The 25,768-nt window shown below is 37.4% G+C and overlaps 1 long non-coding RNA gene across 2 annotated transcripts; it reads right to left on the reverse strand.

The window, feature by feature from the left end:
• Positions 1–16,526: 16,526 nt before the first annotated feature.
• On the reverse strand, positions 16,527–23,086 carry LOC149785056 (uncharacterized). Of its 2 annotated transcripts, XR_016425354.1 has the most exons (3): positions 23,019–23,086; positions 20,549–20,760; positions 16,527–17,737 (listed from the first exon to the last, which is right to left on the reverse strand). It is a non-coding gene; the product is annotated as an uncharacterized LOC149785056 (long non-coding RNA). The 2 variants fall into 2 exon arrangements; XR_016425353.1 differs by lacking the exon at positions 16,527–17,737 and having other exon boundaries at positions 20,418–20,760.
• Between the last annotated feature and the right edge of the window lie 2,682 nt (positions 23,087–25,768).

The following is a 25,768-nucleotide window of genomic DNA, read 5'->3' on the forward strand; positions in this document are numbered from 1 at the left end:
TTTGTTGTTTAATCATGGATGTAGTAATATCAATATTAAATATTGTTATAGTATAAGACAAGATTCTGCTGTTCATCGGCTGGCCGTTCGTCCGGTTTTATATCAGACAGTCCAGTTTTTGGCTGCCACCCCCTTCTTAACATGAATATATCTGCGTGTGTGCAAAGTAGTTACCGTTGTTCTTGAGTTCCGTCAATGGCCGGGGCCCCGAGTGGCCGAGTGGTCTAAAGCGCTCTCCGTTACGGATCACTGCCATCTCACCTCTGTCTGCGTGGGTTCGAGTCTCGGATTCGGCCAATGTGGATATGTGAGAAAGCTTGCCAGTAGCTTCTCGAGGGTCGGTGGTTCTTTCCGGGGATTTCCCGGTTCCTTCCTCCACCATTAATACTGGCCGCCATGTATAGCCTGTCGCGTGCTGAAAAATGGCGTTAAACCCTACAACAACAACAACAACAACCGTCAATGGCCACTCTAGCTGTTCATGTTTATTTACTTTACAACTTAATGTAGTCTGAACGGAACCTATCATTCAAACATTTTAATTTTTGATAACTTATCATTCCTCAAAAACTACGATTAAAGAAAGTTTTCTGTTTTGTTGCAAGGTTTGTTTCTGATATTACAAAGAAATTAGTAAAAGAAATTGCCATCGGTTTAGTTCAAGTACACGCTGAACACGTTAACTTCCAGTATACTATGTCATCAATCGACTTTATAGTCTGCATAGAATTTTTAAATTCTAAATGCTGAATAACCTCTGTACTATAAGGGCCACCCATCTATGATCTCACTGATTTATAATCCCTCTCCCTCGTCTTATTCCATCACAAAAACTCAGCCCCCTTTATATATTACGTAAAAAACCTCTGACCACCCTGCCACTCTTGTCCAAAAATTGTAATGGTCTGAAATCCCTTTGTAAAGGAAAAACACACAATATAACACCGCCTTCTGAATTATTTAAGACTTTAAAAATATCTTGAGCAACCCAGGTTTAGTTCTCTTGAAACCTATACAGTGCCGGATTAAACCCCGTGGAGGCCCTTAGGCAGTCGAATTCTTGCCCCCCCCCCCCCCGCAAATTATTTCCTAATACGTTTTATCAATATTATTTTGATCCGTTGTTTGCGGGGCCTCTAAAAGGCGTGGAGCCCTTAGGCAGGTGCCTATTCTGACTATTTGGTAATCCGGCACTGAACCTACACTAAAGAGAAAGAAAATATGGATTGGAAGAGACTTAAAATTCAAGGAATAAAATTGTAGACATCTCATCTCATGACTTTACTTGTCAATGTTCACTTCCTCATATGCTGATTTTGCGATACTACGTAGTTTAAATATCTTCTGATAGATGGCGTTGGTGGTGTTTTTTTGTGTGACGACACCGTTTTCAACGTTGTCCCTCCCCCATCGTCACACAAGTCGGACCCCTCCCTCTTCGTCTGTGGGTTACGTCATATATTTACACCCCATATTCGAAAAACGTTATTCAAAATTAATCGATACAGTGCGGCAGCAGAAAAGTAAAGGGTACTGTCTGCATTAAAGTGTGTTATTCTGCACTGGCTCATTATATTCAAGTTCGACAGCGTGATGGATTTTCTTCGTTCTCCTACAAATGTACTAGTTTTAGTTTGGCATTCAGAGAACATTTATGCAGTGGTTAGTGGGGCATATTTCGGCATACATAACAACTACAGTACGTGCATGTGATAGTCATCTGCTTTTCCCCGTGTCGATTAGTCCACCGATCACAACTACAGTACGTGCATGTGATAGTCATCTGCTTTTCCCGTGTCGATTAGTCCACCGATCACCATATTGTTAATAGTAATTGTATGGAATAATGTGGTGCAGGAAGGCGGGGTTAGGAATATTCGAAAGGTCGCAACGAATCAATAATGTGAACACTGCATAAGAATTTTATCGGCTTATTTGAAACAACTGGATTCAAACAAAGTTATATGTTAGCGTGTTACCATAAAACAATTTGATTTAAACCAGATCTCCGCTGTCGGGTGAAGATCTGACGACGACCGCTTAAGGGTCATGTTCTGGAGACCGTTGAATTAGCCAATGGAAATGTAGCTTTTAAAAATCTGAAAGTGAATCAAATCGCTCGGTACACATTCAGGCTCTTCATGGACACTGCAAAGTTCTAAACGCGAAGATATAAGACGTCATATGATTGGGTGGTAAAATTAGCGATTATGGTAATAACTTAAGATACCAGAACATGACCCCAGAGCAGTCGCTGTCAGATCTTCATGTATAACAGTGATGTGATGTGATGTGATTTGGATTTTTAACGTAGCTTTAACAATTTTTCAGTCATATCGCTACGATGTCTGCAATGTGGCAGTTTATAGTGATGTCTAGCACTGGGACATCATGCTGCAGACATGTAGCATGATGTCCCACCCAGTCACATTATCCTGACACCGGGCCGACCAGTCCTAACACTAACCTCTTAATGCTGAGCGCCAAGCGAGGCAGCTGTTAGTACCATTTTGTAAGTCTTTGGTATGACTCGGCCGGGGATCGAACCCACGACCTCCCGCATCCGAGGCGGACGCTCTAACCACTAGGCCACCGGAGCGGTCATGTATAACAGTGTAGGTTTGATTTTAATCAGACTGGGCATATAAAAACTAATCAACTGTAAGTACCATATGCAACGTGTATCAAATATTGATGCAACTGATAACACATCCGCTTTCTTTCAACCGCGCCAAAATATAACTTCCCTAATATTTACTTTCTTGAAAAGATAAACAATTATTATCATCCATTCAGCAGCCAGCTCATAAAAGTAACTTTTATTAAATTTAAATAAGATAAATTAATTTAATATTAAGACTCTTTCCACACAGTATGATGCAAATTTTAAAAACTATGCAGGAGTAAATATTCGTATTTAGGATGTATACAACCATTCTCACGTGAATCAACCGAAGATTATGTGGAGTCAATCCCCCTAACTTTTGGTTGACTGTCAACTGGCGATCAATGTATTTAAATTGCCTAATCTGTTTCTTTCTAAAAGGCGTTTTTATTTTGTATTGTAGGGTTATTATATTATCATGGTCTACGAATCGCTCCTAGAAACTGAATCTTCTGAGGAGGTAGTATTCTCTTGACCGAGATAACGACGACAACAGTGGACGATGGGAGACGATCCGTAAGAGAACTTAGGCTGATTATGTTCCAGAGCATGGTAAACTTGGCTCATTTCGTCAGTAATGGCTGATTATGTCCAAGAGCATAGTAAACTTAGCTCATTCTGTCAGTATTGGCTGATTATGTTCCAGAGCAGAGTAAACTTGGCTCATTCAGTCAGTAATGGCTGATTATGTTCCAGAGCATAGTAAACTTGGCTCATTCAGTCAGTAATGGCTGATTATGATTATGTTCCAGAGCATAGTAAACTTGGCTCATTCAGTCGATATTGGCTGATTATGTTCCAGAGCATAGTAAACTTGGCTCATTCAGTCAGTAATGGCTGATTATGATTATGTTCCAGTGCATAGTAAACTTGGCTCATTCAGTCCGTATTGGCTGATTATGTTCCAGAGCATAGTAAACTTGGCTCATTCAGTCAGTATTGGCTGATTATGTTCCAGAGCATAGTAAACTTGGCTCATTCAGTCAGTAATGGCTGATTCACTGGACAACAAATTTTTACAAAAGTCATGTTACTGAAATAAAATTAGTCAATTCTTATCAATTTTTATGTGCTGAACACGAATATGACAGTCAAATTGCAAAATTGGCTCTAGATTTTTTGTAATCTGCAAGAAATTAATGTTTACATAACGAAATGCATTCCAATAGTAAAAGGTCAACTGTAATAGCCTACCTATAAAAAATCAAGTCATTGACTACATCTTAGATTTCTTCGCCTGTCTCTTGTACAGCTGTTCCGGAGCATCTCTGAGGAGTGTCCAGCAGTAGTCAGCCAGCATTGTAGTGGACCATTTTCCCTGGTATCTTTGTTCCATTGTTGCGATATCTTGATGAAAACGTTCGCCGTGTTCATCACTAACAATACCACAGTTGCTAGGAAAGAAATCCAAATGGGAATGAAGGAAGTGAATCTTTAGAGACATATTGCAGCCAAGTTTCTTATACTTCATCAACATGTCTTCTACTAGTTCCTTATAGTTTTCTGCCCTAACATTTCCGAGGAAGTTTGTAGAAACTAGGCGAAAAGCATTCCATGCTTGTTTCGCGTCACCTTCCAGCAAGTTGTTGAACCGGTCATCTTTGAAAAGCTCTCGAATCTGAGGACCCACAAAAACTCCCTCTTTAATCTTTGCTTCGCTGAGTCGAGGGAATTTTTCATGCAGGTATCGGAATGCTGGCAAAGTCCGGTCAATGGCTTTCACGAAGTTCTTCATCAAACCTAGTTTGATGTGAAGGGGTGGTAGCAAGATTTTCTGAGCCTCAACCAGAGCTGGGTGTTGGATATTCTTCTCTCCAATGGCTACATTCTGCCTGTGAGTCCATTCCTTCCTCATGTAGTGCATTTCCCTTGCTCGGCTATCCCACTCGCATAAGAAACACATGTATTTTGTATATCCTTGCTGCAGTCCCATTAAAGGGGCAACTACCTTCAAATCACCACAGAGGTGCCAGCTGTACTTGTTATACTCAATGGAATTCAGTAGCTGCCTTAAGTTATCGTATGTCTCTTTCATGTGGACAGCATACGCTACTGGAATAGATGGAAGAATGTTTCCATTGTGCAAAAGCACAGCCTTGAGACTCAGTTTCGAAGAGTCCACAAATAGTCTCCATTCTTGTGGGTCATGAGTGATTTTTAAAGCATTCATGAGGCCCTCAATATCGGAACAGAATATCAGATTACTTTCCTTTCTGAAGAAAGGCTCCAATTGCTGGTGGCGCTTTCGATATGCAGTAATTGTGACATCTTCTACTAGAAGATTCCATTGTTGGAGTCTTGATCCTAGCAATTCTGCCTTGTTCTTTGATAAGTCCAAATCACGAATCAGGTCATTTAGTTCTTCCTGTGTTATTCTGTGTGGGGTTGATGATGCACCACAGTGAAAATCTGGATCACTGCATGCTGATGGACCAGGAGAAGAACAGGTCGACTCACCTTTGTCTTCGTCAGATGAATCAAGAGAATATTCTGCTGGAGGTTCTGGAATAGGAAGTCCCTCACCATGTGGAACTGGTCTCAATGCAGACGGAATGTTTGGGTAGACTATTCTCGACTTCTTTCGCTTCGTTATTCCGCCGGAAAGAGGAGGAACCAAGCAGAAGTAACAGTCATTTAGGTGGTTGCTTGGCTCTCTCCACACCATTGGGACTGCAAACGGCATTGATGACCTTTTGCAATTCAACCACTGTGAAAGCTGTGTTGTACATGTAGCACAGCATATATGCGGAGCCCAAGGCTTGTCTTGGTCACCAACCTTGCATCCGAAGTAAAGATGATATGCCTTCTTCACTTGAGAATTGATACTTTTCTTCTGGTTGGCAAATGTCACTTCCCCACAAATATAGCAAAAATTGTCCGCGGTATTAACACACTTTCGAGGCATTACTGTTCTTTATTGTACGTAAATGGATAAAATAATAAGTTTTATGTAACAGTAGCTTGAACTGTCTCGCACAACGTCTAAAATATTTTAAATGCTGAACCTATCTGATTGGGCTTTATATAGTACACTGCTTACGTCAGCTTCAGCAGCCGCCTGGCATTAGTATAATAGGCCTACACATGTATAGTACACTGCTGACGTCAACTTACTTCAGCAGCCGCATGGCATTAGTATTGCATTGCATCAGAAAATGATGCAATCAACTGTGGATGATGTGAGCATGATGGTATTATGCAATGTTACATCATTATTCCGGATGTTGCTGCAGTCCTACTGGAGAAATTTACACAGTGAAACATAGAAAATGAGGTATATGAATATCTTCAAAACGAGAGCCAATACAAATTTTTCACGGTTATATTCGTGTTCGGCACACCAAAATACTACAGATTAGGGCCTTTTCAAGTCAGTAATGATTTCACTGTTGACCAGTGTTATGATTATGTTCCAGAGCATAGTAAACTTGGCTCATTCAGTCGGTATTGGCTGATATGTTCCAGAGCATAGTAAACTTGGCTCATTCAGTCAGTAATGGCTGATTATGATTATGTTCCAGAGCATAGTAAACTTGGCTCATTCAGTCCGTATTGGCTGATTATGTTCCAGAGCATAGTAAACTTGGCTCATTCAGTCAGTATTGGCTGATTATGTTCCAGAGCATAGTAAACTTGGCTCATTCCGTCAGTAATGGCTGATTATGTTCCAGAGCATAGTAAACTTGGCTCATTCAGTCAGTATTGGCCGATTATGTTCCAGAGCATAGTAAACGTGGCTCATTATTATTATTATTATTATTATTATTATTCAGTCAGTAATGGTTGATTATGTTCCACAGGATTAGAAAAATCTGGCTCATTCCATCAGTATTGTTGATTATGTTCCAGAGCATGAATGAGTGATAAGATATATGATCCTCCACCTGTTACGGTGCGTTGGTTAACGTTATCTGAGATATGATCGACTACGGTGTTATTGCCGGGATCGAGCAAACAATAAAATAAAATAGGAAATAATAGATGGATTAACAGAGATCTGAGCAAGAATATAGAATAGAACTCCGTATATGAAATATAACAATATAATCAATTACATAAATAAAATGAAATTGAACATGATATTTGAATGATGCACTTTCTCTTAGAAACAGAATTAAAATAATTATACGAAATGCAATTAGCCGTTCTATTATACCGATGCAACACATTTCATTAATAATCGAGTGAATGATCAAACTCAAATTGTAGGTATACCATTATAACCTGGTTGCTTCCGGTCCTTTCAAAATCACTATTGGTGACAGGTCAACGTTGTCGTATTTCTTTTCCTTCCTTCCTTCCTTCCTTCCTTCCTTCTATGCCTCTTTCTCTGTCTGTCTGTCTGTCTGTCTCTGTCTCTGTCTCTCTCTTCAACCTCTTCGGGTCATCAACAGTAACTTGGTTGCAGTCTGCACTCCTTCCCACTGTGTAGTACATGCACAGAGATATGTTTCCCTTTCAAATCAATATAATACGCATCATAAATATTTGTGTTTCTATTTTCTGTTGTAATAGAACAATATTTCCACTAATTCTTCGTCAGATATCGTCTTAGCGTAATTCATCAGAACTAAGCTAAAGTGGTCAGATCCCAACTTGATACACACATCCTATTATCATTAAATCAATGTCTCTCCATCTGCTAGCCGCATTTCTAACTGGAATCATGATATAACTAGACTTCTCATATAACTATTACATCCCACTGTGGGCTCTAAATTACTAGTTGATCGATGTTGGTCGACACGTACAGATTTTCCTCGGTTAAGAGAATTCACAACATATATACACACATGAATTAATGGACTTCATATATTGTCTTAACTACATTACCTGCTAACTAACGGTTAATTGACATAGACATAATAAAATCAATTCTTAGCAAACATGATACATATCATTTAAGACATATATAAACTCTCACGATTCGTGTCAGAGTAATGCATTAAATTTCTACAATACCGGTTCCTTTACATACAAACCACTTAATCCGAACACATTCATATCAACGAAATTTTGCCTGACATCGTTACAGGTACATGAATCGTATAATATTAAAGACTATGAATGAAGGTATGACTTTCAAACGAATAAATTCAACAAATAACAACAATCTTACATCAGTGAACATATATGAATGCAACTGAGACGGTACCTTTGTGCCTTTTCGAGACTAGCTCTTTCAATGTAGCCGAATATCTCTCTCTCTCTCTCTCTCTCTCTCTCTCTCTCTGGTTCTTGGTCTCTCAGATTCTTCCAGACCCTAGTCATTCGAATGATTTATTTAACAAGAAAATTACTCGTTTCCCCGGATTTCCCTTTCGGCAGAAACTTGGACTGCCGAATTTTGCAAGGGAAATTACTTAAAACATTGAATTTCGTCTGGGAATACAACTCTCGTTGAGCTTAGACAATCAGGATTAAATTTCTCTAACCGACAATATTTTAAAACTCCCATCTAGCTCAGAATAATTCTGTCTAGTCCGCTTTTATTAATAACTATTCTTGGAGAATTTAATTTTATGCCACCTATTTCCAATGCTCCAAGATTTCCTAAAATTTGTCACTGGGTTGTCTCAACCTTGTAATTTTGACTATTTGACCTTACATTACCACCTCTCTCTTCTATACGTCTAGCCGTTATCCGAAAAGACTCTAACTGAAATTCACTAACGTCCCCAAACAAGAGAGATTAACCAAAAAAACTACCAATCTATACCGAGCTTAGATTTACGTCAGTCTTAATGGTTACGTGTCACGCTGATCAAGACCGAATGTACTGCGAAACTAATCTACAAAAGTTTACCCCGTTACACAGTACAAGTAAATTTGCCTCATTCTTTCAGTAATGATTGATGATGTTCCAGAGTGTGAGTGAGCGATATGATGTATGATCCCCCACCTGTTACAAAATTTATGCGAAATGCAATTTGCCGTTCTGTTATTCTGAACTCAAGGTATGAATTTAAAACGAATAAATTCAACAGATAATTACAAACTTACATCAATGAACATATTGTATACAGTTGAGACAATACCTATGTACCTTTTCGAGACTTGCTCTTTCTATGCATCGGAATCTCTCTCTGGTTCCGAGAAAAAGTACTTGTTCATTTCCTAGGAGTCCCTTAGACTTCCCTTTCGGCAGGAAACTTGGACTGCCGAATTGTGCAAATGAAATTACTTAAAACATTGAATTTCGTCTGGGAAACACATTCTCTCCTTTAGCTTAGCTAATCAGGATTAACATTCTCATGCCGCCAAAATTTTAACACTCCAATCGAAGTCAGAATAATTTTCTCTAGTCCGCCTTTATTAAAAACTATTCCTGGACAATTTCATTTCATGTCATCTATTTCAAATGTTCCAAGATTTCCAAAAGTTCTCTCTGGCTTGTCTCAACATTATCATTTTCTGCTGTTTGACCCTAAGTTAACATCACTCTCTTCTACATTTCTCAGTGTTGTCCGGTACGGACTCTAATTACAAGTTACTCATGCCCATAAACAAGATAGGTTTACTACCGCAAGTTACCGATTGATTACGAGCATAGCCCATGCGTCAATATTAATGGTTAAGTATCACGCTGACCACGACAGAATGTACTGCGAAAACATCTAAAAATGTTGCACCTTTACACCGAGCATAATAAACTTGGCTCATTCTTTCAGTGACGGTTGATTATATTCCAGAGCATTTGTAACCTGCTTCATTCCGTCAGTATTGTTTGATCATGTTCCAGAGCATAATAAACCTGCCTCATTTCTTCACTAGCGGGTGATTATGTTTCAACAGCCTTAGTAAACTTAGCTCATTCCTTCAGTAATGGTTGATTATAGCCGTCGTCTGGGTTATGGGTGGCTGAGTGGTCTAAAGCGTTTGCCTTTACCGATCACTGATATATCACCGCCTGGTTCGAACAGGGCCGCAGACAGTGTGGAACAACTAGGACACCATTCCGGGGGCCCACAACGGTCAAGGGGCCCACCGCCGAAGAGGAAATTATTTTGTAATTCAAAGGGGTCCACTGAAGAATATTTCCAACATCATACCTCACAAGCTTTTACAGATGTTGTAAAAGCTGAAAGCAAACCATGCTTTAGAAAATGAGAAACCAATATTTCCTCAATAAACCTCGTAACATATCCTAACAGATCGCTGTCTAGAAAGCAAAACATTGGTTTGTCTGTTTGGTAAGAAGCCAAAGTGGCTTCACGTAACCAGCCGGTTATATGATGAATTGTATCTTTGCTGGGGCCGCCTTGTCTTTCACTGCTCCACTTGGTACTTCAAAGGATTTGTTTTCTGGGTTGTAGATCTTCTAACTGTACCAACATACTTCACTAAATGAGGCTAGATGTTCACATTCCACAGGTTCATTCGCCAGCCAACAATGACTAACAAACTTGGACATTTTTTAGCAACTGACACATTCACGAGAAATATACATATCTTCCCGATAATGTGGAGGGAGGAATTGTTATACACCGACAACTTCGAGGACTATCGAATTAAGAGAGAGAGAGAGAGAGAGAGAGGGTTTGAATTAGATAGTTCTCTGTGATACAGGTCTCTAAATTTGTTACAGTGGACTGCAAATCAGAAGAAAAAAATATCGCGGGCAATACATGAATTAGAGAGGTCTATATTTCTCTTACAGAGGTCACTAATTCTACTTATGTGGTCTCTATATCCATTACAGAGGTCTTTAATTCTATTACTGTGGTACCACAAATGTGGAACATTACTGAGGTCAATAACTGAATTAGAGAGGCTTCAAATTTTTATACAGAGATCTTTAATTGACATACAGAGTTCGCGAATTAAATTGTAGAGCTGTATAATTTATTTGAAGAGCTCTCTAATCACTTTGTGAAATATATATTGAATTGAATGTCTGTAAAAATGGCCGCGCATACGTTTGCAACCTCGCCCCCCCCCCCCCCAATACACAATTACTATAGCATGGTGTGAGAGGAAAGTCATGGGATATAGAAGACTGTGACCTAGATCAGTAGCCAAACAAACCGCTACTGTCACACTACTCCGGCATCTCAATTACGGTTCCAAATCCGGAAGTTTATGATCTATGCACTCGAGTGTAACCCGCATAAACCCGTAAAATTCCTTTAATGGGCCCCAATACACCACAAATACGTCTACCGTACCACTGTTCTTGATCGCGACTATATTCTAAGGAGATTTTCCTTTATGAGAATTTATTATATTAGACCGAAATCACCACTACAACAACATTATATCGAAATCACCACTACAACAACATCGTTATTCATCGCGGCTATGCCTTATTCTTCAAAGACTTCTTTTGTGTGAGAATGTGTTCTACTGTTCGCGACGACACTGGATGTATTATATGTTACACAGATTGTTTCCTTTTCCGTGATAATATATTATTTTAGAACCTTACTGCAGTATATATATATAATATATTATCACGGAAAAAGAAACCATCTGTGTAACATATAATACACACAGTATATATATATATATATATATATATATATATATATATATATATATATATATATATATATATATATATATATATATATATATATAAAGAGAGAGAGAGAGAGTTATGTATATTTGATTTAATTTATATTTTATTTAATTTATTTGATTGTTAGTTTTAACATTTTCTATTTCATTACATACTATTGTAATGTAACTTTATTTACTGGAATTGACATTTTCCAGAAATTCAGTTTAGTTCGATTTGACCTGACAGTTTTTCATAAACAACTAATAATAGAAACTTTTTATCTAATGTTCACCTAGTTCCTGACCTTGATTCAGAATCAGTAAGAGTTTAAGTAAACAACATTTCCTTAATTTTTAAAAAATTCTTTCTCGGGTAAGATTGATAAAGTGAAATCGAAGCCATACTTGGAGTACGTGATAAAAATAAACATGTACCAGTTAGGTTTTTGCAGAGGATTGACACACATCCGGGCATCTGTTTTGCGCCGTAGCTAGATTTATTATTCATGTTTTGAGAAAGAATAGTCATTACTTGCCTTATTATTTGAGACGTCCAGGTGTTTTATGTTGTGACCAGTTTTTTTTGTTAATTATTTTGTTTTCTTCAAATTATTTGGATTCCAAGAGATTATTTTTCCCTGAAAAAAAAACTTGTACTCTTAATTAATTCTTGGACTAGGACAGTTATCGAAATTTACACCGAATTTAAACACTGGAATATTATTTTCGGTGATTCAACAAAGAACTGTTGACACATCAGTACGACGCTGATCATAGCATACGTCATCGCCTTCCATTTTGAATTTCACCAGGATTCGAACTCAGTTTCATTAGGACATTTTATTACTAGGACTTCTATATTTTAATTCCTGGATTATTTTTGGATTTGATTCGTAAAACCGTAAGTTTCTTTTTCTCAATTTTGACTTGTTTTTCAGTGAAAATAAATTATTTGCAAAATTTTACAAAGCTTGTTGTCTTCACTTTTTTCTTGTTACGTTTTGTAAAGAAAACTGGGTTGCTCGTCCATGCGATATATGACTTTTGGCTAAAATATTTAAGAAAACTTTGTCTTTTGAAATTTAAATTCCTCTAGTTTTTGAAAGTTTTTAAATCCCGAGTATTATTTTATTTTTTAGAAACTTTTAGTGAAATCAGCAAGATTTTTTTATATATACAATAACATCAAAAGTAGAGAATTTTTAGAATTGTACCTAGGAGTGGTTGGACATTTTGAAAATAGAAGTCCAGCTACAAAGTTGGATACAGAGATAAGATATGTTCAGTTTCAGATAGAAATGATACAAATGGAAAGAAAAAGGAAGAAAGATAAATGCAGTTTCAGAAAGAGAAAGATGAAAGACAAATGCAGTTTCAGAAAGATAAAGATGTAAGACAAATACAATTTTAGAAAGGAAAACAAGATAGGCTTATGCAAATGCAAAGAGAAAATGAAGGGAGGGAATATCAATTTAGAATACAAGAAATAGAACTGGCAAGTGAAATGCACTTTCCCACTGCATATAAAAATTCAGGTTTTGATGTTACAAAGAATATTAGGTTAATGCCTACTTTTAAAGAGAAAGAAGCAAACAAATATTTTCCTCGTTTTGAAAAAAATGCGGAATATTTGAAATGGCTAAGGGAGTATTGTACTCTACTATTACAATGTGTACTTACTGTTAAAGCAAGTGATATTTACCATTCACTGTCACTACAGCAAAGTGCTGCCTATGATGTGGTTAAGGAATGTTTCTTAAAAGGCTATGAGTTAGTCCCTGAGTCTTATCGGCAAAAATTCAGATATATAAAAGAGAAGCTGGACAAACTCATGGCGAATTTGCAAGAGAAAAAGAGAAGTTTTTTGATAGGTGGTGCTTAGCCAAGAAAGTTGATCAAGATTATGAAAGTCTCAAACAACTTGTATTACTTAAAGAGTTTAAGAACTGTGTCCATAGTGACATTAAGACTTATCATATTAAGCATAAGGTAGAAACCTTGGAAAATGCTGCTCGTACTGCTGACGAGTATTCTTTAGCTCATTAAGTTCCTTTTATAGGAAACACTTCCACTCAGCAGTCTTCTGGTAGAAAAGAATTTCAGCCTAATAAAACTCTTCTAAATTTCAATCTGGCATAACTTTTAAAGATCAAGCTTCTGATAAGCTTAATCAAAAATCCTTGTCTCTTCCTACGTGTACCTATTGCAAGAAGAAAGGACGAGTTGTTTCTGATTGCTACAAAATGAAAAATAAGCATCATAATCAAGGCAGACTTATTCCAAATGATCTTATTTCTAAGAGGTCAAGGTCAAGGTCACGGTCATGTATTGAAAGCAATACGTTTGTTGGGTCTAATGAACCCCAGTCTGATTTTATTATGGATAATTATGAACCGTTCATGTCGGAGGGTTCTATATCAATATTTAAGGGACACAGGAGTTTTTCAGAGTCTTTTATTGTCAGGTACTTTGCCTTTTTTCTGAGAAGTCTTTTTCGAATGAATGAGAGTGTTCTTATTCAGGGAGTAGAGTGCCACTTTGTTAATGTTCCTCTCCATTGTGTAAATTTGTCATCAGACTTAGTGTCAGGACCCGTGACAGTTGGAACAGTGTCTGTTTTACCCGTTGAGGGCATTCATTTATTACTAGACAACGACCTAGCTGGAGATAAGGTTGTGGTTAATCCACTTGTAACTGACAAGCCTTGTTTGGACCAGAATGTCGATTCAATTGAAAAGGAATTCCCTGATTTATGCCCATCTTGTGCAGTTACTAGATCTATGGCAAAGAAAGCTCTTGAGAATGATGTTGATCAGGAAAATATTCCTTTAGCTGACACATGTATTGGTCAGGCTTTTGATGAAGTCAATTTCACTCCTTGTTTGGATCAATCACAAGATATTGATCACAGTGATCCTCTTTTAACTACTCATTCTCTTTATTCTAAACAGGGTGATAAATGACAATCACTTGTCGTCGAACAGGAAAAAAGATCATAAGATCTCCTGTTTGTTTCAAAGGGCCATTAGTGAAACTGAAGCCACTGAAGTACATGTCTATTATTTAATTAAAACTGGAATGCTTATGAGAAAATGGAGGCCTCCCAATGTACCCTCTGGTGACGAGTGGTCAGTGAACTATCAAATTGTAGTTCCAAAATTGTACAGACATAAAATACTTAGTCTGACCCATGAAACTCATTTGGCTGGTCATTAAGGGATTAATAAGACGTATCACAAGATCATGACTCACTTCTATTGGCCAAAAAATAAAAGTCATGTTTGTAAATACTGTTGATCTTGTCATATTTGTCAAATGTTAGGAAAACCCAATCAGAAGATACCTAAGTCTCATCTACAACATATTCCTGCCTTTGACGAACCATTTAGCAGAATTATGGTAGATTGTATTGGTCCCTTACCTAAGAACAAGTCAGGTAACCAATAGTTGTTGCCCATAATGTGTGCGTCAACAAGGCTTCCAGAGGCAATTCATTTGAAGAATATTAAATCTAAAACAATAGTAAAGCTTTGATAAAGATTTTTTAAAAAAAAAAAAACAAACTAAATTTGGTCTTCCCAAATCTGTCCAATCTGATCAAGGATCACATTTTAGGTCTGGAATTTTCCAGCTAATTACGCTTGAATTTGGCATTTAGCAATTCAAGTCAAAAGTGAAATTATGGTTTGACAGAACTTCAGTGGAGAGAGCTTTTGAGTCTGGTAACAGAGTTCTGTCTCTCTTGCTCATTCTTCATATTTCTTCAGTTTAGATATTACGGCCCTTACAAAGTTAAGAGGAAAACGATGAGTTATTTTATGATGATAGTAATCCCGGGATCAAAATAAATTAAAAGAGCACTAGTATATTAAGAAAGATAGCCAGGTTAAACATGCAATAAATTTATTTGTACCTGTCCCACTTAGTGAAGATTTAAGTGTAGGAATATCATCCGACTCTAGTGATTTTGGAGCGTCAAACCTTTGGAGTTCAGAAATTATGAATGATCTGGACAAGAGACTTTCACATTTGCAATACCAAGAAAGGGATGAGCTTGAACAGTTATTATTTGAATATGAGCACTCATTTCCAGATGTTTCTACAAGAACAAAAAAAAATACATTTGTCATGACGTTGAAATTGTAAATTCCAAACCTTGAAACAACACACATACAGGATGAACCCTCTCAAACAGGAATACTTGGAAAAAGAAATGCAGTATTTGCTGGAGAATGATTTCATTGAATCCAGTAAAATGACTCGAGTTCACCATGTATTCCTGTTCCGAAACCAGATAAAAGTTTCCGTATGTGCACTGATTACAGGAAGGTGAACAGATCGACAAAAACAGATTCATTTCCATTACCAAGAATCGGTTGCATTGATAAAATCGAAAATGCCAAATATGTCACCAAATTTGACCTTGTGAGGGGATTTTGGCAAATTCCACTGACGCAATGAGCAAAGGCAATTTCGGCATTCGTGACTCCAGATGGACTATATCAATATAAAGTGATGCCGCTTGGGATGAAGGGTTCGTCAAGTACTTTTCAACGACTAATGAATATGATTACCTCTGCTCTAGATAATTGTGATGCTTACATCGATGATGTCATCATTTACAACGACATCTGGAAAGAACCTTAAGAGAAAATTCGGAAATTCTTTGACAGACTCAGTGATGCAAGTTTGACAATTAATTTATCCAAAAGTGAGTTCTGCCGTGTTTGTGTAACATTTCTAGGACATATAGTGGGACATGGACAAGTTAAACCTATATATGCTAAGGTCACGGCTATCTCTGAATTCCCTGTGCCTGTAGGTATGGCTGGATACTATCGGAAATTTTGTTCCTATTTTTCCATAACTGCTGAACGCTGACAAATTTATTGAGCAAGAAACACAAGTTTGTTTGGATTGAAAAATGTCAGGAGGCTTTTGACAAGTTAAAATTCATACTTAAAAGCGCGCCAGTTCTTACAGCTCTGAATTTCAGCCAATCATTTAAACTGTCTGTTATGCAAGTGATGCTGGGGATGGAGCACTGATAAATTTAAGAAGACGAAAACTGTTTTGATCATCCAGTGTGCTATTTTTCTAAGAAGTTAAATAAGCACCAAAGAAATTACGCAACGATCGAGAAGGAATGTTTGGCTTTGATATTGATATTACAACATTTTGAAGTTTACATTACATCATTCTCTTCTTCGATTATTGTGTTTAGTGATCACAACCCACTTACTTTCATCGGCAAGATGAAAAATAAAAATCAAAGACTACTAGGGTAAAGTTTGTTGTTACAGAAATAACTATAATATTGACATCAGGTACATCAAGTTAAAAGAAAATTTAATAGCAGATGCACTTTCCCGTGTATAGAAATGTTTTATTTTATGTATACTTTGTATAATTCATAAGAGTTCTTCTTATGTTCTTTTATATATAAAAACCAAAACAACGTCATATATAATTAATCTATGGTAAAAGAAAGCTTTATTGTTATAAATATGCATATTTGATTTAATTTATATTTGATTTAATTTAATTGTCTGTTTGTGTAGATTTAAATCTTTATTATTCCATTACAGGCTATTGTAATGTAACTTTATTTACTGGATCTGACATCTTCAAGAAATTCAGTTCAATTCTATTTGACCCGACCTTTCTTCGAAAGCAACTAATCAAGTAATTAATAATATGAAGTAATGGTGGTGGCAAAGGCTGTGGAATCGTAAATTTGTCTCAAATTCATAAAACAAAATTCAAATAATATTTCTGTTCACTTAATATCGTCACGAATCTGATTTCTGTTGTAAACCCGTATAAACTTCAGTGAAATTAATTAAAGATGCTGATCTATTGATAGGATAGAATTCAGTATGTATCCCACTACAACTGTGAAACAGATTCAGCATTTTTTTAAATATTTTGCCTGAATGTGCGTAGCAATTGTCCGACTGTTGTTTATATGAAAGTTACAGTACCAAAAGGACATACAAGAGACTTGTCTCTTTCAGACTTGGAGTTCCTTTCGTTTATGACATTAATCAGGACTTTGCTATCGAAATTAATAACCACTTTTACTGTGACAAGGGCGTGTACCCCAAACAATGACTTACTTCTAAGATTACAGGGACCAATTTCTAAATGGTTATATTATTAGAAAGACGCATTGCTCTCGCCCCAAGATATTTGATCCCAGCCAAATCTGTAAACATCCGTATCTGCTCACTATTAACCCATTCTATATATACCAAACAACACTGAAAGCTTCTAATAACGATGATGCATCTTTTGAACTCTGGTGCGGTGTTATGGCTTTTTCCCAGCTGCCGTAAAAAGAAACACAACAACATTTGAATGAATACAATGCAGGGATGATCCATGCACAGAAAGTAAGAGATGCCCGCAAAGGACTGTAATTCTTGAGAAAGCTTTTTTTTGACTTTGGTATCGTATAAGTGCGATTAGCGACTTTACAGTATTTCATCGGGAATATAAATTTACATCTCGATGATATCAATTTCAAGACCTAGAGAATAACTGTCGTTGGCACGTGCGTCTTGTCTTCTGAAATGAGAACAATGAGAGATTGGCATACATCATAAAGTACTGACATAATATATTCACATTTCCTTTAATCTCGTTTATCTGTAAAAGTGTGCAAGTCAGTCGGACAACTTCCTTAGTTCAACAAAGCCACTCATCTGCAACTACTGGAGAGGTACCAAGGTCCCATAGGTATTAAGTTGATGCTTCTCATAGAGAGGAGTTCTCAAACCATGTTTGTTGGCTCATTGTACCGTCTTACTAATAATAACATTGAAGACACTTCGGACTTCATTAATACGGTAAGTATGCATCAAGTTCCAGGACGCTGTCACCTTGATAGCTGGTTACGTAATCTCCCAGTTATAAATTGGTTGAGCAACGCTAGTACCGGTCATCGGTGTAGAAAGCCTGTCAATGAACTCTTCCTCCATATGAAAAGCGAGTTAGTTCTGAACCAAACCCCATCCAGAGATAACAGTACCTTGGACTTCTTCCTCATAAGTTGTTCATAGCTTGGGAATAAATACTGTCCAGTCATTAGTGACCACTAATCCAACTTCAAAGATTCTAATGTCCGCGCGCTAAGAAGGAAGCCATCTAAAATAAAGCTCTGTATGCTAAATAAAATCTACATTATCAAACATTAATGCGCCAAACTATCACAGCCAATTCTTGATACATTTACATCGACATTTACATCGTCTAGCAACATCAACAATACATCGACATTTTTCATCGACTCATGTCATCCTATTACTTCAAACCGCTTCGGTAGAGCGTCCGCCTCGTAGGCGGTAGTTCGCAAGTTCGACCCTGGCTGAGTCATACCAAAGACTTAAAAAATGGAAACTAGAAGCTGCCTCGCTTGGCACTCAACATTAAGAGGTTAGTGTTAGGACTAGTCGGCCTAGTGTCAGGATAATATGACTGGGTGGGACATGATGCCACAAGTCTGCGGCATGATGCCTCAGTGCTAGACATCACTACAAACTGCCACGCTGCAGACACCGTCGCGATATGACTGAAAAATGTTAAAGCTACGTTATAAATCCATCACACACACACACACACACACACACACACACACACAGTATCTCTCTTATTATTAAAGAAAACGTTCTCTTTCGGATGAACTCCCAACGCGCGCTATAGCCAGATAAGCTGAGGTAACAGCAGAATTACTCAGTTGAAACGTCGATGGCTTATGCAAGCCAAATCATCTAAGTAAGCTGATTGGTAGTTAAGGTATTAGGGAATAAAAAGACAAACATGAAAATGTGCCGTAAGGCCCATAATACGTACATCAGTAACATGATGAGGAGTAACCAATCAAAGCAAAAAGGTTGGAATTTCATTAAGGTGAAAAGGAAGAACTGCACTGGTATTCCTTGACAAAGAGGGTCTCACCTTTTGCACTGCACCAACAAACCATACATATTAAATCATCAACTTGGCCCAGAGTTCACCAAGGACATAACCATTTAACCAGACCCTGAAACTAGCAATGCAACAACCATGCCTCATTTTGTTGTCAGTGAAAAAAGGAGTTATAAAGCTGCTTCGTAACATCAAAAACAAAAGCAGCTAGCAAAAACAAAAGCAACTAGCAAAGAACTAAATTCCTGGCAAATTATACTGATATAAGCTGTCACAAAATTATAACATGACCGTACGAGGCTCTTCAAAATCTCCCAAGATAGTGCTAAGATTCCAAACGGTTAGACAACCACCCTCGTGACACTAATTCTCAAGAATGAAAACTCTTTCAAATCAGCAAACTACTGGCTGATATACCAGACTTCCATATGTAAGACAGTGGAACACATCATACATACCCCTATCATGTCACACTTTGAACATTACAACATACTTAACTACTGGCAAAACGGTGTTCAGAATAAAAACCATGTGGCACACTCCGTACATAACCAAGCAAAGGCTTGGATATATGCTGTCTTATTGAATTTCTCCAGGGCCTTTGACAGAGTACCACATCAACGGCTCTTAAAGAAGCTTAATTACAATGGTTTAAGAAACAACATGCTTAGCTGGATTGAGGGCTTTCTCTCCAACCGTACATTATACGTCGTTCTGATGATATCTAGTCCAAATCTTCACCTGCCGAATCAGGTATTCCCCAAGGCACATTTTAGGTCTTCTCCCATTACAGACATATATCAGTAATATGAGAGAGTGTACATTATCTATAGGCAGACAATTTCCTGATGATTGCCTCTTGAACAGAATATTCCGTTCCATTGAGAATTGTATTACCATTCAGAAGGTCTTTGACAATCTCCGGGAGTGGAAGTCCAAATGGTAGTTGCCTTTCAATCCAGATAAATATGATGTTTCAAGGATGGATAAGAAGCACCAGTCAATTATTGTCAACTACACCATCTATAGACACACCCTCGCGATCGCCAGTAATACAATGTGTTCTTATATAAGATTATTGTACACGAACAATAACTGGGAATTATGGTGAATTCAAACAAGGACATCTTGGATTATATTATTGTGATTCATCAAAAGACTGTTGTCACATCACCACGTCATAGGCCACTACAGGCATATCAACACCTTCAGCGTTGAATCTTATCTCGAACACCACTAAAATTTAATTAGGACTTTATTCATATGAACTGGTGATATAACTATTTGGACTATTTTGGGATTTAATTCGCATTACTGTAAGTTCTTTTTAAATTTTATCTTTGTATCCATGGGAAATACATTATTTATTGAATTTACAAAACGTGTTGGTTTTCGCTCTTTTCTTTTACGGAGCTTAGGACCATAGAATCGTAATATGTTCTTAAGGCGTACCATAAAATTCAGCCCTCCACAGACTAAGGAACAAGCCAATTACACCCTTGTTATACCCATGCTTGAATATGCCTCCTTTACTTCGGCCCAACATACTGAAGGCGACATCACAAACATCCAGACTCTAGAGACGGCCAATCGATTTTGCTAAACATGACTATCTGCGTATTAGCAGTGTAACATCATTGGTCAATGACCTGTGATGAGGAAGCCTGAAATAATAAAGGAAACGTCTAGAGTGGCCATGCTATACACGATTACTCATCAGCTAGTTGAGATACCTGCCCACTTATACCTTACAACTGCATTGGGAGCGGCACTTAGCTCCCATTTTGCGCGTAATCTTATAGCCAAAAAGGTGCTAAACGTGCCGTTTAAGCCAAGCATTCGTCTTCGTTGTACAAAAATACCAAGAGTTGCACCCTAGTCCAAAACATAAGGGAAGTAACTCCAAAATTGTAGATATGCTCTCAAGAGTCATTTCATTGATACGTTAGCAGCCGAAATTAATTGCAATCTGGAAAAAGATTTTTTAAAATAAAATTTGTTCTGAAAGATGAACATTACAAATGGCGAAGTTTGATTGATATAAGTCATTTCGTTTCAGATTTATACGCTATGTCTATGAACATTTGTTTCAGCCGTAATATATTGTATTGTAACAAACGGGCTGAGTAAGTTGTAAGTCTATCGTGTGAATGTACGTATCGGCAGAGTTCGTTTGACCAGGAGAGACCCGTGGTATCTCAGTTGGTAGAACGTTTGGACTCTCAATGCAATGGAGACAAGTTTGATACCCACTCAGAACAGTTTTGGTCTACTGCCTCTGTGTCCTTGAGGAAGGTACTTAAGTCCCATTTTCACGGCATGATTTAGCACAATAATGTGCTATAAGTGTCTTTAAATCTAATTTAAAAAAAACATTGACCAAAACTCACCAAAAGTAACATCGTGAAAAAAATGACCAAAACAGCTCACCAAAAGCACCCTCCAACCCCAACCCCCTACATTACTTGGTTAGCTTATTAATTATTTAATTCAACGGTACTCACACTCGTGTTACTTACATTCGTGTACGAAGCGAAGTCATTAAAATTATACGCCTGGTAAAAATCTACACGCATATAATTCAATTAAAATTCACACTGAGGTCGTATATTAATGTCCTGAATTAAGGAAAATTAAAAGACTGCGTCACAGTTAAGTATTAATGTATTAAATCAAAAATAAAAAAAAATTATAAATGTTATATTAACTAATACTATCTACATGATGTACAGAGCCTAGACAAAACCCAGGTTGTGTTCAAGCCATACATTCATAAATTATAATAGAACGTACAGAGTGTTGCCAGTAAATAACATATACTATCGATTTGGTACGCATTTGTACAGCTTGGTTTGTTTCCAAAACTGCGGTTGAATCGAAACCTTTGACAAGGGGAATTTTCGCTTGGTTAAACTTTTATAACTATGTTTAGTATCGTTATGCGTCACAAGTTGTACATAAAAGATTGTCAATGACAACATTATGTGTTAATGAAAATAGATTTTCGCAACATATATTTGTATAAATTCAAGAGAACGAGGTGATCTGATTTCGTACTAACATGAAAACGTTCAGCAATAGTTTTACATGTACATCATACATACTATAGGGTTTTCTAGTGCAAGAATGTATAAGTTTAATGTTTTTTCAGCTCTCTTTAAGTCGGTAATTTGCTATATTGCTTCAAAATTTGAAAGGATTTTATACATGGGTTGCTATTACATTTATTAGCAAGAAAACGTGATGTCTTTATGGAGGAATGAACATGGATAGTCTTGAGAAGCAAGCCGTACGGGAACTGAATACAACTCTAATAAGTGATTTGGATCCGAAATATATTGAACCCTACCTGTATGAGAAAAATTACTTCTCTAACGAGCAGCTCAAAGAGTTGTGTCGAGATTGAATTCGCACAGTAGAGGCTTGTCAAATTTGCTTGCACTACGTTGTAGATAAATATTCATTTCCAACATTTAAAATGCATTGAGATATATAAAAAAGCCTACCCATTTCTGGTTGACAGCTTGAAGGGAAAACACACAAGTTTAAAGGAGGAATATGTGACACAAAGGCAAGAAAAGGAGACATTGTTCATATCGGTTGTGAAAATAATAATGGACAATATATACAGAAAGCGAAAGGCAGCACTTGCTCACTATCACACGACGGTAACATTGATGCCTTCAGACGTGTAAACTGAAAAGAATCGCAAAAGACGTTGCATGCATAATTTCAAATGCACTATCAAAGCAACAGATGAAATGAAGCAAGCAAACGTACGATTTATTGTTTTGGATGCCGAAATTGAGGCGAGGCGAATAAAGTATCACGTCACGCTCTACCAAAGTGACGTTTTCCAATCCATGAAGAATTGAATTCCATATACAACAAATCCCACGGTTAGGAATACGACATTTCTTACCAGGTAATTCTTTCAACTCCTTTTTCTTTTAAGTGTCTTTGTTTTTTTTTTTGCATCCTGGCCCCTGGAAAAGACAATGACTTATAAATTTTAGCTCAACTTGTCGCAAGGTCATTTGACCTGAGATCAACACATACTAATGTGGTGATATTAAGTAGATTGCCTGGGCTTGATAGCACTCTTTAGGCCGTATTTCTGATTTTATTTTGATCAAACTTGTTATTATACACCTATCAATATTGTTTTACTAAAGAAAGATCCAAAAGGGGCCCCGAGTGGCCGAGTGGTCTAAAGCGCTCTCCGTTACGGATCACTGCCATCTCACCTCTGGGCTTGAGTCTTGGATTCGGCCAATGTTGGTATGTGAGATAGTCCTACATGTAAGTCATAGCACATGTTGATTTTGTTTAGGTGCTATGTCTTACCCTCCAAATGACGGCCTTGTAAAGTGTGTTCCGATGTCGTTGACATCGGAATGAGTTGTCAAAGTTTCAGGAATATCTCACACGTCTGGCAGCATATATCGACACGTTTCCACTAATTTATGTGTAATTAATATACTTACTGTGCTCTCTTTATCCTGGCGGAATGAAAATATAACATTAGCAAATGGACGCCTTTTCATGTTCCGTTGACATACATTTTAATTTGTTGCAATGCGACGGTAGTCGAGGTATGCCGAAGTATGTTTAAGTAGGTTCATGTGGCGGATATGTTTCTTGAACGAAACGAAACGTTGCTTTACAGTTATAGTAAGCATTTTATATTTTTATTCTTTTCGTTAAAGAATAATATTTCCACTTAAACTGATTTCGGCATTCCCGGCTTTCATCCCTTGCCAGTCAACTGAAATGTAGGCCAACGAAACTTGAAAACTGGTCCATTTCTTTTGTGAGAATTTGAATTTATTAGAGAAAAGACGTCAGAGTAAGTAAAGTCTGACTAAAACATTATTACCTTACTTTGTAGAAAAGCGCCGTTATTTTAGCTGCCAGTTGTGTGAGATATTCCTGAAAATTTGACTTTCTTTACGATGTTAGTCGACATCAAAACACTACACAGCGCTGTTAGTTAGGCAGTAAGACCCTGACGCCCAAAACATAAATATCAGCGTCGGGTCTTACCTGTAGGACTAGTATGTGAGAAAGCTTTGCCAGAAGCTTCTCGTGGGTCGGTGTTTCTTTCCGTGGTTTTCCTAGGTTCTTTCTCCACCATTAATACTGGCTGCTATGTATAGCCTATCGTGTGCTGAAAAATGGCGTTAACCCACACAACAACAAAGATCCAGAATTTATGATCATCACCTACAAGTCGAAAAACGATACTCTCTTTTTTCCGATTCTGTATCACCATCCGCTCACACTAGGCTAGAACTACGTTTTCCTCGACGTTTCGCGGTGAACTACTGTGCCGTAGCCTTACCAGACACTCAAAAGGAAATGAGTGACATCCTCTGTAACAAAACTTTATCATCAAATTCCATCAATTTGTCCAAACCCGTTGTAAAAAAAAACAAAACTGTCAAAATAATGATTTGATTCCCATGGCAAGCCCCCATTGGAGCCTCTCACACAGCCTTTAGCCTGACTTAAGATATAAACTTTCGGTCATTCAGCTCTTGTAAAATCACGTGATGTAAATTCAATAATTTGTGGCTGCATCTAAAAATGCATGTTACTAACAGTGATCGTTGTGAAAATGAGTGACTGTTGGTTCGGGCGCGTTGTGACGTTCAAAAACTGCGAAATTCATGCGCATATCAGCTGAACAATATCTAGTTATGTTAATGATTAAGGATGAAAAAAAGGCTGAAATTCATAGCAATATCCTTTGTTTTTCAGTTAAGGACAGTAATTTTATTAAATTATCTGAAAATTGTTACGGTGTTGTTTTCGGTCTGTATTCCATACTGAAATTTTACGATGTGTTAACCTTCCCAATATTTCTGATTTATTGGACGCTCGCTAGTAATTCATAAATTTATTTCGACTGACCTGGGTATGCGGATGGTAACTAAAAACCCTCTGCTTTTGACCCATGGCGTTAAATCCTTCAGAGCACTCACTGTTTAGTAATAAACCCTGTCAGAACAGAACATCTATGTATACATCTATTAATGACCTTATTTATAAATTGCTGACGCATGCGTTGAAAGTAGCATCACACCAAGGCAAGAAGAGAGAGAGAGAGAGAGAGAGATCTTGAGAACGATAAATATTTATAAAAAAATAAAAGCTGTAATGATATTAATAACAATAATAATAACAAATAGTATGTATGTATGTATGTATGTATGAGATATACAGCTGGAACCTTAAAATATAGCGACAAAATTGTTTTTTTTTTTAAATAACGTCTTTGAAATTCCATCGCTAGGTGCGCTGCATTTGTAGTCGGGAAACCTCGAGAAAACATTAGTTCCAGACTCATTTGAGAGTATGGTGAAACGCAATTAGAAAACGCCAGTATCGTTTACCTACTCAGTGGCGTCGCTAGGGGGGTGCGGACCGCACCGGGTGACACCATCTCAGAGGGGTGACACCAAAATGAAAAATTGCAAATTTTACAGAGCACACACTGCTCGGTCTAGTCGGATTTCATAAGCGGATAACCGATCATAGTTAAATACATGACTAGCAGGCACAGCAGTGGCGTCGCTAGGGGGATGCGGGGGGTGAGGACTGCACCGGGTGACACCATCAGAGGAGGTGACACCAAAATGACATTACTAAGGATTCTGTATGGTCTGT

The sequence above is a fragment of the Sinohyriopsis cumingii genome, chromosome 13, assembly GCF_028554795.1.
Source record: "Sinohyriopsis cumingii isolate HCF-2022 chromosome 13, ASM2855479v2, whole genome shotgun sequence".
Taxonomy (NCBI): Eukaryota; Metazoa; Mollusca; class Bivalvia; order Unionida; family Unionidae; genus Sinohyriopsis; species Sinohyriopsis cumingii.